This window comes from Gymnoscopelus microlampas (assembly GCF_963454915.1).
Source record: "Gymnoscopelus microlampas genome assembly, chromosome: 22".
Classification (NCBI taxonomy): Eukaryota; Metazoa; Chordata; class Actinopteri; order Myctophiformes; family Myctophidae; genus Gymnoscopelus; species Gymnoscopelus microlampas.
The window spans coordinates 6,236,393-6,253,892 of NC_139959.1; the positions used below are offsets into that span (position 1 = coordinate 6,236,393).

The window sequence follows — 17,500 nt, forward strand, 5'->3', positions numbered from 1 at the left end:
CATACGTTGAGAAACAGTGGTTTAAATCAGTGATTCTCAAACCTTTTCATTTCAAAGACCCCCATTTTACTATGCTTTAGGCCACAGACCTTAAAAACTCTGACCCCTGGGGGTCTCCGAACCCCACTTTGAGAACCACTGGTTTAAATAATGACACACAAGGACACAGAAAACAACACAAGGATGACATGCGAGGACAGGCAGAGAAACACAGGAAGCCAACGGGCAGCGGGAACGCCGCTCGACAATGACATCACATCCTCGCTTCCTTTGGCTTTTCTTTTGTCTTCTTTGATGGGTTTTACTCCGAGTGAAGTCCTGCTAATGGCCGAGATTAGGACCCCCATAGGAGAGTAGAACCCCCAGAGGACGAGAGAGGGGAAAGGAGAGAGAGAAGAGCGCTCAGGGCCGTACAATACAAGGCTTTGTCTCCTATATGAAGCCAACAATTCAGCCACATCCCATCAGATACTGCTCTCTCTGTTTATTTGTAATTTTTTTTACAAGACAACGAACACAGGGGGGAAATACTCAAGTACACGCTGCAGTCCAGAGTGTACTTGAGTGTTGTTTTTCTTTTTTCCCCTTTTTCTCCCCAATGTAGTTGTTATGCCAATGGATTCCTCCCCATTTCTGTGTACTGCTGTTGTATCCTACTGTATCCACCTGCCAGTGAGGAGCCCCCACTGGGAGGACATAGAGCCGTCCTACTCCTCCCGCCCAACACTCCCCGCTGACAGGCGACGCCCCAACCCGTAGGAGGTCTGCATTGAAAATTATCATCGTCCCGCCCGGCTTCCCTACGCTGAACACATGCTAATTTTGTTTGTGTAGATTTGAACCCCCAGACTCTGCGGTGGTGGGCTGGTACTTTACTACTGCGCCACCCGAGCGCCGCCAGAGTGTTCATTTAACTGAGGAACTCTGAGAGTATAAGAATGAAGCCTTCAATGGTACATTTTTCAGTGTTAACAACTTAAAGGGATAGTTCACCCCCAAAATGACTTTTTTTTCCTATCGATTAGTCACCCCATGGAGACTTGAATTTATGGATATTTCTTAGTTTTTGTCGCATTCCTAAGCAAATACTTTGATGACCGGCAGCGGTTCCGGTAGGAGACACAAAGAGTCTCCTTTGTGTCTCCTACCGGAACCGCTGCCTACCGGTTCGCTGGTCATCAAATTATTGGCTTAGGAATGCGACAAAAACAAAACTATATCCATGAATTCAAGTCTCCATGGGGTGATAAATCGCTAGAAAAAAATATTTTTTTTGGGTGAACTATCCCTTTAAGCCCTATTTTATCTACTTTGTAGTACGATGGTGTCTCACGAAAATAGCGAAAATACACTTTCTACAAGCTTGTGTATAGTGTGATTGAATAAAAATGCTGCTGCTTTACATATAAAGTGGTCTACAGTAGCTGTTAGGCTGTCACCTTATTCAACATTACATGTGCATGCACATACTGTTTGTGTGTGCTTGCATTAGTGTGGAAGATGGAGGGAGATTAATAAATGAATTAATTAATAAAACACAGAAAACTATTTTTGGGTGAATTAATCACACCGAAAGAAATGCTATTGGTGTGTAAGGACCTTAAGTCATATTTCTTGACTCGTCTGTGGTACACTGCATTCGTCCTCGGCTGCGTTTTTCTTTCCTCTAATTATGAGGGGAAAATATGTTATTGTTATGTTTAATTTAACCCTCCGGATTTCCATAATTCTCCCTGTATAGCAGAAATTTAAACAATGGAAATGATCTGATCATTAAACTCAGACTCAGGAGACTAAAAAAGCAGGCTTGTTGTTATTGGCGGCCATAGGTTGCATGTCTCCACTAAGTGACTAAGAGCAGTGGAATGCTTTGAAACGGAGCTAAAATAAGCATATTGACCCTTTACGGCAAGAAGAGTAGCCTGTCTCTTTAAGAGAGGGTTTGGTCTCGGATATGTCTGTGTGTGTGTGTGTGTGTGTGTGTGTGTGTGTGTGTGTGTGTGTGTGTGTGTGTGTGTGTGTGTGTGTGTGTGTGAGAGCGCGCAACTGAGTCAGCGGAAGGGTTGCGTGACTACTGCAGACGAAGCTTTGACCTCAGAAAAGTGGTTATGAAAACGATCTGAGAGAGAGAGAGAGAGACACACAGAGACAGAGACAGAGAGAGAGCGAGCAGTTAAGCTGAAATAAGAGGAGGGCCTCAGTCTTGACTGAGTACATAAACATGCACACATGCTTGCAGGTATTCAAATACAAAAGCATTAACATATACCCACACACTATCACTATATATATATATAATACAGTATACTGCACGCACGTGCGCATGCACACATGCACACACACCGAGCACCCCCCTCCATTGTCATTACAGTCATTCACTAATGCTCAACCTTAACCCTCTGCACAATATGCCTAACCTTAATATTTAACCTAGCACTCATTTTAACCTAATCTTAAAATAGCCTGTTAGAGTTATGAATACCAGGTTTTTTTTCCCCCAGCCCATCCTTTTATCCCTGTGAGTACATTTGGTCCTCATAAAGGAATTAAGCACGTACAGACACATGGAAGCGGTGCATTAGTCGCGTGGTCCACTCCTCACCAGAAGAGTTTGGAAGCAGGTGTAGCCAGAATTTGCGAGAAAAACAAAAACAAGCCCAACAGAAGCGACTAGGTCACATGATCACACACACACACGCACGCACGCACGCACGCACGCACGCACGCACGCACGCACGCACGCACGCACGCACGCACACACACACACACACACACACACACACACACACACACACACACACTTTAAGCGTGTTTTGGCTTTTTGAAAATAGTCGATCTACAAGCTCACAACGCGTCTCAATGCGACGTAGAAGCGTAGAAGCTTGTAGATCGGCTATTTTCAAAGAAATGTTGAGGGGAAAAAAATAAATATTTGGAATATCTTTGAAACGCAGGGACTGACGCTCCCAGTCCCTGGCACAAAATATTTTCAGATGGAGGTCCGCGGACAAATACATAATAATGTGGGGGTCCCCTTCACGCACTTTGAGAACCGCTGTCATAAAGGAATGGGACATGGACACACAGACACAGAGAAGTGGTGTAATGGGTCGCGTGGTTCCTCACAAGGCTCCTAGTGTGAGCGGCTGGAAGCAGTGTGCTGATCACTATCTGAGAGCCTCTAATAGAGCATGACCACTGAGGCCACTGACTGAACTGAGGCCTCTATTCACACTGCAAACAGGAACTCCAGAGAGCTGATGGCACGCTCTGACCACTGCCTGGGAGACATAAAATGGGGAGCAGCGAGGCTCAGGGCTAATTTATACTTGGAACGGTCATGTCTCACTCGACAAAGATAACTATAGTGGCGGACAAAGTAATCAACCCCAAAGTGTAGATACTCCTGGGCAAATATTACTCAACTACAAGTGAATGTTGCTTAGTCAAATTTGTACTTGAGTTAAAGTACTGGAGTAGGCTACAAGCTTTGAAATTGCAAAGTACATTTTCTTTTTAATATCAGGGCATTGCTGTATTAAAATGAAGATTTACGGCAAAAAAATAAATAAAGATTTTTCAGAAAGTACAAAAAAATGATAGTGAAAAAATAGCAGATCTACAAGTTCACTACGCATTGCATCGTGACTCGTTGTGAGCTTGTATAGCTACACTTGTATATGATGAAGTAATTGGAATTGCATTGAATTTATATCATATATACAGACAACCCTGCAAACCATACATTTAGCCGTAGAGGATATCATTGACCGTATATGCTAACGTGAGGTTATACTGTAACGCGAGGATTGTTGGCAATGAAACATGTCTGCTGGGAGAGTTCAAGTCCCGTTCTTGCTTGACTAAAACGTGGACGGTGGAAGCAATTAGTCAAATGCCTTTTTTTCCTCCCCCCTCCAACAACCAGCGAAAGTGCAACAAGTCCGAGGCCACCGAGTTCAACTGAGTCTCGGAGATGAAAAGAGTGAGTGCGAGGCCAAGACGGAGGAATGAGACCAGAGAAAGGCAGGGAGACGTACAGTATGCAATGTGCGGTGCGCATTGCGTGTGAACAGTAATGATAGCCCTCAGAGAGAGCACAGCGGAGCATTGTAAGAAGCGCTCTGCTGACTAGGGCATGGAGAGAGGGGGGATGGGGGGCAGAGAAGGAGACCAGGCAGAGGGTCTTAGGAACAGATTCAGGCCAAAAGAACGAGAAGGGGGGAAAAAAACTGTATTTACAACTATATGTAACTATATTTACATAGTCCAGTGGTTCTCAAACTTAAAACTTCAAGGACCCCCATAACTCTGAGAGTGTGCAAATGGAACCACTTGTTACATTGAGTTACCCAATTTTTGCCCAATGACATGATAGACATGATATAATGACTACGATTGTGTCACTCTGTTCTTTCAAGAAAGCGACAGCATCGTGTGATGGAGTATAAATTAAGCCGTGATGTTGAAGGGACCGTGGCTGCATTCCAAACCATAATTTGAACATTCTAACCATGACATGGAATGAATGAGTTCATCCACTTGCAATTCTATTATTCATCAATTATTGCTTTGCACATTTCACCATATTGCTGAGGTTGGTGGTCTGCAGTGAACAGCAATAAATATTGACACGTTAAACTCTCTGAATTATCCGGTTTGGAACGCGTGTGCGCGTGCGTGCGTGCGTGCGTGCGTGCGTGCGTGCATGCGTGCGTGCGTGCGAGACAGCTTTCCCCAGAGGTTATCTGACTTTTTCTACCCACTCACTGTTTAACCACATGAACCCTAGCGTCCCAATCCTGGGCATCTCATAGTCGGTGAACATTCAGTGTGAATAGCAGAAGAGGGGACACTAGGTGTAGAGCGGAAAAAGGCAGGGGACCAAGTATAAACCCCTGAGGGCCCCCGGTCAACGAAGTATAGGGTTTACTGTAAGCGGTGAACTGTGTTAAGATGGAAATTGTAAGCGTCTATTTTTGCACTGAATACGTTTGTCTTTTCCGCTACAATTGGATTTAATCAGCAACATTGCAGTATTTCTCACACTACTTGGACGGAAACCCATCAAGATTTTTGTTTCCTGTTTGGCCAGTGAGTTAAGCTTGCGAGTCGATTTCCTCTTCCATGTGATGTTGAGGCCGTTTGTTTTAACTGTGTCAACAGAGACGTATCTAACACTCTGCATAATGACTGACAACCACACTGTACTAGCTAGCTCTAGTGTGAACGAGAGCCAAGTGAAGTAAGGGATCTAATTGGACAGTTATTCAATTAAATTCAGCCTTCAGTGGCACAATGTAGATCAGTGGTTCTCAAACTTCACGTACCCCCAGTATGGTATGCAATTAGGCCACGGACCTAATTAGGTCAGCAACTCTCAGAGTTGCTGACCTATGACGGTCCATTTGGTTCCTAACTATCAATCATTTAGCTTGGCACCCTGGGACCCTCTCAAGGACCCCCGGACCCCACTTTGAGAACCACTGATGATGTAAATGTGTCATACAATATCATACACTGACAATTTAATTTGTAAACAAACAAACAACGAAATAACTTATGATCATAATCTGGTAGAAGCAGCTGAGTTAACCTTGACTGTGTAACAGTGGTCAAACATTATGTGTTACAAGTTACATATTGATAGTTAATAGGGATGCCGGGTTGAAAGAGGTTAAGTCTTTTTTTTTTCTAAATGTAACCAATGAAAAATAGTAACAAGAGATTGTGAATTATAGGCCTAATTACATTGGCTCTGTTGGAACTCAGGTTGTTTTTTCCATTTCCTGAATGGTTTTGGACTTAAGGTTTCTTTCCAACAGTTACAATATGTGGTTTTGTAAATGTTTTTCTTTTTTGCTTTTGCGTTTTTCTAGCCAAGAACCAGTAGCCACTGTTGCCAAGTCCGCTTGTTATAAGCGGCTTTGGCCTTGTTTTTCTTTAAAGTTGCTTGTAAATGTTGGTAGTTGCGGGTTGCGTCTTTTTGGGCTTGTTTCTATTGTGCTGTTGCTTATTTGGGCTTGCCTCCTAATGTTGTTTAAACCAGTGGTTCTAAAACATGTCGAGGACGGGACCCCCAAATATATATTTGTCCGGATGCCCACCTGAAAAAAAAATGTGCTGTGCAGGGACTCCCATACTTGTGTTGTTAAAATGTAGATTTTTCTTTTTTAAATAGCAGATCTGCAAGCTCACAACGCGTCAGTTGGCGACACGTTGTGAGCTTGTAGATCTGCTATTTTCACATTTGTTTTCGTAGACCTGGCTGCTTGTTTGCTCTCGCAAAATCTGGCAACACTGCCGGTAGTGTGATATCCATCTGTCTGTGTGTTATTCTGTGGGAGAGGACAATGCTATATTATGCCACTGACATCCACTGGGACACATGAGGTTTACTAGAGAGAGCAGAGAGAAGAGGTCACAGAAGGGCAGCTATACAGTATATGGACATAATGGCGGTGACTGGTGACTAAATTGCCGAAATCCATTAACCGCCACGTGACACCAGCTTAAACCTTTCAACCCACTGAACCCAGCACAGCCAGGCCTCTGTCTGTCTGTGGCTCCAGACATGATTTGGTGGACTGTGGATTCGCGTGTGATGGCTAACAGCGCTGTTAATTGAACTCTGAACACAGGAAAATTGATTCCTATGGGTCAAGACTAGTTACTTTAACATAAGTGTATTAGTTTTAGTTAAGATAAGGCACTGGCTTGACTAATGATATGGGAAGTTACTATACTTATCCATACATACATTGCATGTATAAGAAATTATATGTATATATATATATATTGTGAGAATGCCCAACTTGCGGTTGTAAGCAGTACAGAGGCCAGGAGTAGGGTTTAACCCTTAGGTGTATTTATTCATAACCAATGACATATATGGATAAACTGTACAGCACCCTTGGTATGGTGGTGTTTGTCTCTCCACTGATGTCAACTGGCAGCCTTTTTATAGCCAGCTGAGCAAATGAGTTTGGACTGCACCATGTCAAGGGGTGTTTTCTATCTAGCATATATACATAAATAACCATACAATAAATACATAACCCACATCAATTATCTTAAAACTTCAATGAACAAATAAATATAAATTATTCACACTACTACAACATTACACAAGCACAATATCCTTAGCAACTACAAATGTATATCACAACCCCCCTCTGCCATTCTGACTTGGTCCCGCCCAATTACACTGGCCACAGAACCACTTGGTACATGTTAAGCTTTTCAATCATGACTTAGCATTATCCTCTCTATTGCACTCATACATTTCACATTGCACTTGCCCCTCATGATAATCATTCAATAATAAAATCATGTGCAAAATGCGACTGTGCAAACTGCTATAAAGTGCCAAACATCAGTAACGGAGGTTACAGAGGTTACACATATATATATATGTGTAACCTGTGTATATATATGTGTGTGTGTGTGTGTGTGTGTGTGTGTGTGTGTGTGTGTGTGTGTGTGTGTGTGTGTACATATATATATATATATATATATATACACACACACACACACACACACACACACACACACACACACAGTACAGTATGTACAGTATATATATGTGTGTGTGTGTGTGTGTGTGTGTGTGTGTGTGTGTGTGTGTGTGTGTGTGTGTGTGTGTGTGTGTGTGTCCCTTTTAACCTCCCCTCTCTGGGAAGCCTGATCCGGGTCACGGCACCAATGTAACGCCCGAGAATTGAACCCAGGTCTCCTGCGTGGAAAGCCATCATCTTAACCTCTTAGCCTAAAGGAGAATTACCCCTTGACTGGGGGAGGGCCAAGTCCCCAACAGTGTCTGTAAGATAGTAGTATACTTTGAGATTTAAAAGTATCTTATTGGGTTAACTAGTGTGAGATTCTCAGGCACAGTACAGTGCAAACACGGACTAACTAAACACACACACACACACACACACACACACACACACACACACACACACACACACACACACACACACACACACACACACACACACACACACACACACACACACAGACACACACACACACACACACACACACACACACACACACACACACACACACACACACACACACCCAATGGCAGGGACTCTCCCTTTTTCTCCCACCCACCCCATTAGACTCCACTCCTGTGTCAAAGCAGACCCAGTAATTAAAACATTTAAACCACTTACTACCTGGCGTACCTATTTAGGTTATGTCATTATAGACCATTGTTAAGTTTCCAAGATTTCAATAATTTTCAAATCTTTCAAACTTAAACATAAGTAAATACATAAAATACAAGTGTGAAAATAGCGTTGTGAGCTTGTTTTCGCTATGCTGTACGTCATGCAACAAAGTAGTACTGCAGGGCTTGAGTGGTTAATATGTGGACCCAAAGCAGACAGTGCAGGGGAAAGAAAAAGGCTTCTCTTTGCCCCTTTTTGAGATGTAAAGCATGCAAACTTGGCGAGGATAAATTTGTTGATTGCAGGCTACTGATGTGACCCATTTGGGGTTGAAGCATTCCATTAGGTCTTCGCACGCTATCCCCCCTCCTGCCACTCCCTTTCTCCCTCCTCCTCTCCTTTCACTCCCTCCTTCTCTTCTTCTTTCCTCCTCCCCTCTCTCCTCCCTCCCGCACTCACTCCCTCCCTCCTTCCTTGACTCACACTCTCAGCTGTTCACCCCCCTTTTAGTCACATGAGGGGAAAAAAGGAGTGTTCTTAGTGTGCTTGCCATGAGTGTTGTGTCCCTGATCTCAGAGTAGCAGTTGCACTTGTTACTGTAACAACAGCGACAGCGGATTGCCTGATTGCTAAATCTGAAACTGTGTGTGTGTGTGTGTGTGTGTGTGTGTGTGTGTGTGTCTGTAGGGGGGGGTCATTCTGTCCGTCCATCTGTAGGTCCGTCCTTCCATCCGTCCATCTGCCCGCCCGCCCGTACATCAACAGTAGCGTTACCACTAGGCTCAAAATCAAATGGATAGATTGACATGACCTTTGCTGAGTGCGTTCGCGCACCCCCCGCAAATTATCTCAATCGCTCTGGATTAAGAGCGTCTGCTATATGCCTAAACGGTAAACAGGGGGAGGGGGGTCATTCTGTCCGTCTGTCTGTAGGTCCGTCCGTCCATCTGCCCGCCCGCCCGCCCGCCCGTACATCAACAGTAGTGTCACCACTAGGCTCAAAATCGAATTGACAGATTGACATGAACTTTGCTGAGCATGAACTTTGCCCCCGCAAATTGTCTCAGTCGCTCTGGATTAAGAGCGTCTGCTATATGCCTAAACTGTAAACAGGGGGGGGGGGTCATTCTGTCCGCGTGTCTGTACATCAACAGTAGTGTTACCACTAGCCTCAAAATCGAATGGACAGATTGACATGACCTTTGCTGAGTGCATTCACGCACCCCCCCCCCCAAATGATCTCAATCGCTCTGGATTAAGAACGTCTGCTATATGCCTAAACTGTAAACAGTTTACTGTAAACTGTCTGAACCCCCGCCCCCCCCCCCCATGCCCCCCTGTGTACACACTACTACTGTCAACTAACTTCTCTGCTACACACTGGGAACTCTGATCATGTAGCCTATAGTGGTAAGTCGCTCTGGAGAAAAGCGTCTATTAGGGATGCAATATGCCACCCTCACACAAACACGTGCACACACACACACACGCACACGCACACGCACACGCACACACACACACACACACACACACACACACACACACACACACACACACACACACACACACACACACACACTGACTGACACACAACACCCCCAGCAGTGTCTGTTGTCCTACAAGTTAATGTCCGTCATGCATAAAACATGATCTACATCACAGCTATCACTTGATCTGTGGACACCTCGCACCTATTTAATTACACTTATTTGGGTCTCTGTGTGTGCGTGTGCGCGTGCGTGTGCGCGTGTTGTTTTGTATTATGCTATTCTCATATTGCATAACAGATTCACAGATAACATTAAGCATAGACGTAGAGCACAAACAGAATGTTAGCATGAAAGTGTAAGGTGGCTTCCCTGGGTACTAGTGTCAAAGGAGCGTTTATCCTTTTTCATCCTGTGCCACATTTTCAATCCGTTAAGTCATAAGACACAAAGTATGTCCGTTGGCCTTTAATCTACAGTTGCGTGCAAAAGCGTGCATTTAGCTAGAATATGGATTCAGCCTGAAGGACCATCTGCCCATTATTATTTGTCTCAACGGGCTTAAACATCACCATAATGGTTTTAACAGACCACTCCCTGGTTAGCGGGTGGCTGTGTGAACGAGAACAAAAGAAATTGTTTCCAAATCAACAATCAAAATGTGTGTGTGCATGCTTGTGTGTACCAGCTTTCTTGCAAGAAAGCTAGGCTAACGTTGTTGGCCCCCATAGTTCATGCCCTGGGGCTCGACACAGTGGCAACGCAGCAGACCGCCCGTATAAGGAAGGAAGATAAAAGACAGTAGGGGTTCTGGGAGTTTGGTCAAAGAAGCAATGAGGACAATTAAGGGGCTTCCCGAACCCTCAAACATGAATCATCTGCAAGATATTCCCTATCCTCCGGGGTTGTTGGGATATTTGGTTGACTCGTTGAATGGCATACTGACAGTCTGCCTTCAGTTGCCGGTTCGATTTGCTGGGGGGGAATGGGGGACAAATCCATGCCTTTGCTTTTTTTTAATGGCCGGTGGGGATATGTTTTATCCCTGCTTCTGGTCAGACATTAATTTTCTTTTGGGAATTATAGACGGTCTGATATGTTTGATATTTATGTTTGATAATATCACAATTTAACTATTTAATTAAACACGTTTACCACATTTACCCTGACGTCCCTATTTTGGGCAAATGTCACAAAATCACAAAATGTAATATTAGTTTTTCATTCCAAAAAAGCCTTTTTTACCAGATCTACGCATTCTGAGCTTACAGTTTAGCCTTTTCATTTGTACTATGTGTCATATGATGAATATAAGGCTAAAAGGGATAGTTCACACCAAAATGTACTTATTTTCTATTAATTACACACCCCATGAAGCTTTGAATTCATGGATTTGTTTTGTTTTTGTCGCATTCCTAAGCCAATAATTTGATGACTGGCCAAATTATTGGCTTAGAGATGCGACAAAAACAAAATAATCTCCATGAATTCAAGGCTCCGTGGAGTGAGTAATCGGGTTGGAAAACAAAAGTCATTTTGGGGGGGTGAACTATCCCTTTAAGTGGCTAAGAAAATTCTACCTGCTCTGTTTTTTATTTCGCTTTTTTTATATTCAAATTTGATATAAATCACACAGTTTTGTCATCCTTAATGACAATAGTGTGCAGCCAAAATGCAACCGCACTGTTGCAGGCCACAAAATGCAGGCCTTGCTCAACCCACTGTCGCGCAAGGCCTCTTGGCACGGCAGGGGTTAATGCTTGGCTTGACAGATTTAGAAGGGTGAAGTGTCATCTTGCCCACAAACACATTGATATCAAACATGCATCAGCAGTGAGTCATTCAAATGCCCATTAATGCCAGAACGCAGCCCAGTGTAACTGGCAAAGCAGCTCACCTTTTCCATTTCTGACTGTCTCCTTCTTCAGAAGGATGAGAAGAATTTATTCTCAGTGAAAGCTTTTTTTATGAGCAACCTTTTATTAAAGGAACATATTTTATACTGGGACAAGCAAAAGAGGGCGAAGATGTAAAATACTAGCCACACAGTGTTTGAAAGACGCCATACATGTGGAAAAGTGCAATACGGTAGATCATTACGTAGATATAAAGTAGTTACAGAAATTCTCGAATCATATCGATTGTAGTCATCTATGCCATGAACGTTTTACGATTCATTCGCTGCACTCCTCTCAATTGCTCATCTCATCTGCTTCCACTCAACAACAGCTATAGACACAGTCCACCATGGAGCCTTATGTTTCATTTTAAATGCCAAATCCCTTGCACATCGCTGTCATCTTTATCACAGGCCATGTCTGACTTCATTATCCCATCGCAGATGGCTTCATTGGCACATTTTTACATTATGTTTAAAGCCATTATTGGGCAACTCCCTGGCTGTATAAATTGCCCTTTTAATTGGGAGTAAATTCATATAAGCTCGACTCCCAGAACCTGACACCGGTTACCGTCCCTCATCCGTCCATTTTGGAGGATTATAGTTTTCATGCTCCATGGTCCTGGAATCAGCTCCAGAAAGACAATAAACTGGAGCACTTCATCCCTTTGGGTGATTTTAAAAGTTTACTTCAGACGACAAAAACCAAGCTCTGCAGCTGTTTTACTTGAGTTTGTATTCATGTGTAATTTGTGTTTTTGCTCACAACCACTTAAACCCCACCTTGTTTCCCTCTACACCAAATCTCAGAGGGATCTGCTATTTTTGCCGAATGTCCGCCTGTCATGAAATGCCCAGAATAGGGTTGCTAGGGCTCATGTGGTTAATAGGACGGTAACATTGGACTTTCTCAAAAAGGAAAAATTCTCGTCATGTGAGTCTGTGCATGTATGTGTCTTTGGGCGTAATGTGCATAATAGACAGGAAAAAAATCCAGAGTGTTAATTTAACTCTGAGAGGGTGGGGTTATACTGCTTGGGAAAGCACACAGCACACCTGTTGAATCATTTTTGGCTCAGGACGGCGTCCTAGCTTACTGTAAATATGTGTCGTTTTTTTTTTTATCCCGAGCTCAGCACTCTGGCCAGCACTGTGGGCTGTGGCTGGTGTTTGGCCCACTGGAGCCCTGGAGAACAGACCAGAACAGTTTGTCAGTAAATCCTCTGTTTTCATTTGGTTTCAACAAGAAAAGTGCTTCCCTGGATAACTGTCTCATCTCACGCAATTTCCCCTTGCAGTCACCACTCGACTGTGTGTGTGTGTGTGTGTGTGTGTGTGTGTGTGTGCGCGCGCGCGCGTGCGTGCGTGCGTGCGTGCGTGCGTGCGTGCGTGCGTGCGTGCGTGCGTGCGTGCGCAAAGCAATTCAATGCATAGAGCTTGGGGCTACACTTTACAGCTACAGACATCCTGCTGCTTTTCCTAACTGTTTGTATTAATAGTCAACCTTTTTGGCCTTTTGTTGTCAGGACATTTATTATGGGTTGATGGGTTATTTGAGAACCATTTAGAGAGGCTGGTATTATTTGTCAACATTGTCACTCATATTATTCTGGCCACAGGAATAATGGCAATTAGTTTTCAACTTTTGGATAAAAGAATAACATTTTCCCACAATGCAAGATAAACTGTATGTTATCCTGACCACAGGAAATAAATGAAAAGTGGCAATACCATGCTTTTTTTTCTGTACATGACAATTTGCTTCTGTCTATGTCTTGTCTATTCAGTCAAGCCACATACAGTAGCACTGCTCATGCTACACAGAAGCTGCTGTACAAGCCAGTTTTGCCCGAGGCATACAGTACATTGAGCGGTATGTCTGTCTGCCAACCAAAACAGAGAAGTGTAAACATTTATATCTGCATTCTACTGTATTTGATCGTATTTGTTTCATTATCATCACTTTCCACTTTACTTTAGTAGGCTACTTACAAAATGTGGTCTTCCTAGGTTTTGTTTGTTTTTTTTTCCACACTCCAAGAGTGAGAGATTTGAGATTTTTCAGTGTGTCATCATGTTAACACATTCTCTGATGCACATCTTTATCAAACATTATAATATAAACATGTCTAGTCTAGTGTACATTACGGGGAATGGTTACACTTACATTATTGAGTAATGCTCAACTAAGATTATCCCATGTTAGGGTATGGCTTGCAGTATATCACATGTACTACTGTATATGATAGCATACTACATTACTATTCATGTCTTGATGATTTAAGTAGAGGGCTCAATATTAATGGTTGCCAATGACAAAATAGCTTTTCATTGTAGTTTCCCATAACGTTCACATAACACATTTTTAAACATCCAGTGCAGTTAAGAGCACATTTTCCCAGATAAATCACATAAATTATCAAATATGAGTAAACTGTGTTTATTGAGATGTAACTCCAGTCCTGGATGTCAACACAATAACTTTAGTTTGAACCTAATTTGAATGTAAGTTCTGATTGATGAGCCAAATGCATGATTAATGAATCTTCTGAATGTTCTGTTGTGTCCCTCTCTAGTTGCAGCTCCATTTGCAGTGTTGTAGCTCTGATATCAGAGCTAAAATACACCGTGTTCATTTCATCACAGGGCCTCGGGTGAAATTAACAGGGTTAAATTAACACTCTGGATTTTTCAGTGTGACATTAATGTATAAAGTTTAATTTATACTTCATCATCACACACGCCAGCGTCACTTGCCAAAAAGGACAGATTTTCGTCAAGCGGCGCGCCGTACTGCATATTTTTTAGAATATATCAACATGTTAAAATCACAGCCTTAATTCTATTAATTTTAGAACATAATACCAACAGATTACAAACTTAAATATTGAACTTGGAGAATTAGATTCAGGATGACTGAACGTTTCAACCATACAGTAAAGGATTTATATTGATCCTATGCCGTCAAACAATGAATTAATGAATTGATTTTATTTGTATAGCACTTTTCCAAACATAGTTACAAAGTGCTTTACATACATATTAAAAACAGCACACATCAGCAAGAGAAACATAGAAATAAGAAACATTTTAACCCAAAAAACAGCATTTGTAGTCAGCCCATAAAACAAAAATGACAGAACTAAAGGAACTAAAGCAAATACAATTGTCAAATTATCTTCATGAAGTCATGAAAATGGCCACTCTTTTTGGTGCCTTTGTTGTCTTCGAATGTCATCGTTTCATTTGTTCCAAAGTAGAAAAAAAACAACAACAACCACCAGAGAGGAAAGAAGAAAGAGAGAGCTCTGGACATCTTATCCTGTGTGTAATGAAATATTAGCTTCCATTACACTGCGGGCTTAACCTTTTGCGGAGCACCATTGAGCGTTCGCCAGCAGTCATCAATATTTAACAGCTGTTGCTATTATGAAATTCTTTATGGGCTAATGTGGCTTGCCGGCTTGCACGCAATGCCTTGGCAGGCTGCCAGGGCCCTGTCAGGGGGAGGAGGGGGGGAGATTGACAGAGGGTTAGCTCGCGTGACAAGCTGCGCCTGGCCAGCCTGTGCTGTTCTCTCACACACCGCCCTCTCTCTCTCTCCCCCTCTCTCTCTCTCTCTCTCTCTCTCTCTCTCTCTCTCTCTCAGTGTTTGTTTTTCTCGCTCTCTGCTTCTCTCCTTCTTCCTTATGTTACGTTCCTCTGTTCCTTTTTTTCTCCTCATTTCACCCCTGTCTTATGGATGTGTGTGTGTGTGTGTGTGTGTGTGTGTGTGTGTGTGTGTGTGTGTGTGTGTGTGTGTGTGTGTGTGTGTGTGTGTGTGTGTGCGTGTGTATATTCTGCTGTGGATTTCCTGTGCCTACAGAGAGAGAGAGAGAGAGAGAGAGAGAGAGAGAGAGGAGGGGGATGAGGAGGGAGGAATGGGGGTGGGTGAGGGGGAAAGGTCTGGGAATAGGCAAAGGAGGTGGCTGTAAGCCAATCCCATCTCAACACACGCACACGCACACACACACACACACACACACACACACACACACACACACACACACACACACACACACACACACACACACACACACACAGTTTAATGTACTCACGCAAGCCCTGTGGGAGGGGAGGGAAGCTCTGTGAAGCTCTGCACTGCAGCGCTTCACAAGACAACCATGCTTATAGTGACAGCATTGTTCTGGACACAGATAAGATAAGATTAGATAAGATACGATACAATTCAGTAGTACGACCAACAGCGGGGAACAGATCTTAACAGCATCCAGAAATCATTGCTGTCGGGTAACCGTGTATGCCCAAAACCGTTTCCTTTTTATTATTGTTTTAAAAACATTAAAAAATAGTGAAAATAGCAGATGTACTGTACAAGATCACATCGTGTCACCTCGCTATGCACTGTGAGCTTGTACTGTAGATCTGCTCATTTCACTACTTTTGTGTGACACTCTTGTGATGAAGTAGAAGAGCATTAATTTACGGAAAAAAATTGTAACATTTGAAACATGGAGATACAAGGTTTTTTCCCGACAGTGATGAAATATGATATTGATGCATGAAGGTAAATACATGTTTTACGGTTAGCCTAAGATGGGAGCCATGCAGTATTTGTCTGTAAGTCCCCCGTATGTGTATGTCCCTCTACATCAACGATTCTCAGCCTGTGGGCCGGGGCCCACTGGTGGGCCATGAGGATACTGCAAGTGGGCCCCCAAATAATTGGCAAAGCACTATGATTGTATTGATAGTATAACAACATATTAAAACAAAGAAAGGCATGATATTCTTTCTTTAAATATGGGGTGGCCAGATAGCCTATTATAGAGAAATATGTTTTTTATTGATTGAATACTTGCAAGCAATGCCAAAAGGATAACACAAAAAGCCCTGTTGCAAAGTCCTGTTGCAGTTTGCGGACAGGTATACTCAGTGATGGAAAAAGTACTCAAATGTTTTACTTTTCCACGTTTTGGTGGCAGAATAGTGGAATGCATTCATCCCCATGTTTGTGACAAATTTGGGGGGTACGAGATCATTGGAGCTCTCTCTCTCTCTGGTGTTGTGCCCATGGACCTCTCTCACTGTAGTGGTGGTCTAGTAGTAGTCTAATTAGTTTGTTTTGAGAGGTCTGTAGTTTTTATTTCAGTTATATTGAGGTGCTAGTGTACCACCCAAACCCCTGGTTAGGGTCCATAACACAGGGGGGGTGCCTTTTTCGACTCGCAGCTGGCCGGACTATTTGCTGCCTGTGTGTCGTTCCCCTGTTCTCTGTCCGCCTCTCAATATCGATTTCTCAATTTAAACATCCAGTGGAGTTAAAATTGCTTTGTTTCCAAGAGTCCAGGGTTGAAGATGAATAATATAAATAATTAAAAAAATGAGTAAACTGTGTTAATTGAGGTGTAACTCCAGTCCTGGATGTCTCAACACAAACAATTTGACCCTAATTTGAATGTAAATTGTGATTGATGAGCCAAATGCATGATTAATGAATCCTCTATGTATTCTATTGTGTCCCTCTCTAGTTGCAGCTCCATTTGCACCGTTGTTGCAGCTCTGATATCAGAGCTAACATACAGTGTTAATTTTATCACAGAGTCTCAGGGTTAAATGAACACTCTGCATCTTTCCCTGTTTCGCACGATGGTGTCACTTGACAAAAAGGACGGAGGTCGAAAGACACCATCGTACCACCGAGTATCAATTATGTTTAAGACTATCATGACAATAATATTGTTGGTTTGTGAAAGATAAATTCTGTTTTCAGAAGGTCAACCGGTTATCTCGTTAAATAGAAAATGACAAGCCTTTGTAGAACAGAAATTATGAACATGAAAAAATAAAACACGGACGGATTGTGAACCAAAATATTTGCCTTGTAAAACGTTTCGAACGTACAGTGTAGAGTCAGACAGTGACAGAACTAAAGC

The 17,500-nt window shown here is 42.8% G+C and overlaps 1 protein-coding gene across 2 annotated transcripts in view; it reads left to right on the top strand.

The window, feature by feature from the left end:
* The window catches only part of LOC311039300 (uncharacterized protein), a 44,125-nt gene that overhangs the window by 17,697 nt on the left and 8,928 nt on the right, over positions 1-17,500 (top strand). The window lies entirely within an intron of this gene.